The sequence below is a fragment of the Eurosta solidaginis genome, chromosome 2 (genome assembly GCF_040869045.1).
Source record: "Eurosta solidaginis isolate ZX-2024a chromosome 2, ASM4086904v1, whole genome shotgun sequence".
Classification (NCBI taxonomy): Eukaryota; Metazoa; Arthropoda; class Insecta; order Diptera; family Tephritidae; genus Eurosta; species Eurosta solidaginis.
In genome coordinates, this window is record NC_090320.1 from 51,834,044 (window position 1) to 51,835,147 (window position 1,104).

Below are 1,104 nucleotides of genomic sequence, written 5' to 3' on the forward strand. Positions count from 1 at the left end.
AGAAGAACTTCCGCCCTTTTTCTTAATTCGTTAGTGCTAATTACGATTTGTGGAAGTCGAGTTTTTTGCATTAATAAATAAATTGATATGCCATTTTACGTTATTTATAATATTAATTTATATTTTAAGGTCAAATTAACAGCGTCTAAACCGACATCAGTCTCAATTGGGCCTGTATTTGATAGTAAAATAACAACCACATTATTTCAATTAATATCTTTTTCAATATCTACACTATTCATTAGAAGAAAGTAGTTAATTATTTCAAGCTGTCTTACAAGGTGAAACGATCTTGCAAATTAATATCACAGAACATAATAAATCAATATTAATGGATTACATAATGGCAGCTACAGAATGTAATAAGCCATTACCAACTTATATAGTTCCACGGGATGGTTTTATATATATGCTACGACAAATACACACCATTAATGAATTTGAACAAATTGTTAGTGATTTCAATACAAGTCTTAGGGAAACAGCCTCCAGCGAGAATAAACTCATTGAAGCTGCGATCAAACGAAATGGTTTGGAGATGCTGATTAAAAATTTCAAAAATGTCAAAGCTGAGTTTTTGAATGAGTTTTTGGAAAAAATGAAAGTCTATAAAGAAAATTTGACAGACGAAGAGCGACGAAAGGCCAGTAAGTTGGTAGATTGGTATGAAAAGCATTCAGAGGAAACGGATGAGGAAAAACAAAACGATGTTTTCACAGAGTTTGTGCAAATGTTTGTCAAGAGTTAAAAATAATAAAAGTGAAAATTATTTATAGCGACTCTTTTTAAACTTGATTCCATTTTTCATGCAAATCTTTCAATATCTAAGAAAAGCTGCATATAAGATTAAGTAGACACGCATAAATCGCGAGTTACGGGTAAAAACCGACTTTTCGTACCTTAAGACACTTATGAACCTATCACTTTGTTAGTTTTAACCGATATTCAGATTTTGACCAATCCAACGATATATAATCAACTAAACCACGGCACAACTGTGAAATTTCTCCAACGAACAAATTTGTTCGCCTTTTTTGCGGATTGCGTCAACCTTGGTGCTGGGTTAAACTTTTAGAAGCGTATCAGAGCTTTCAAATGGTGGAA

At 32.2% G+C, this 1,104-nt stretch overlaps 1 pseudogene; it reads left to right on the forward strand.

Annotated features, from left to right (window-relative positions):
- Positions 1 to 220: 220 nt before the first annotated feature.
- On the forward strand, positions 221 to 901 carry LOC137241508 (uncharacterized; annotated as a pseudogene).
- The last annotated feature ends 203 nt before the right edge of the window (positions 902 to 1,104 follow it).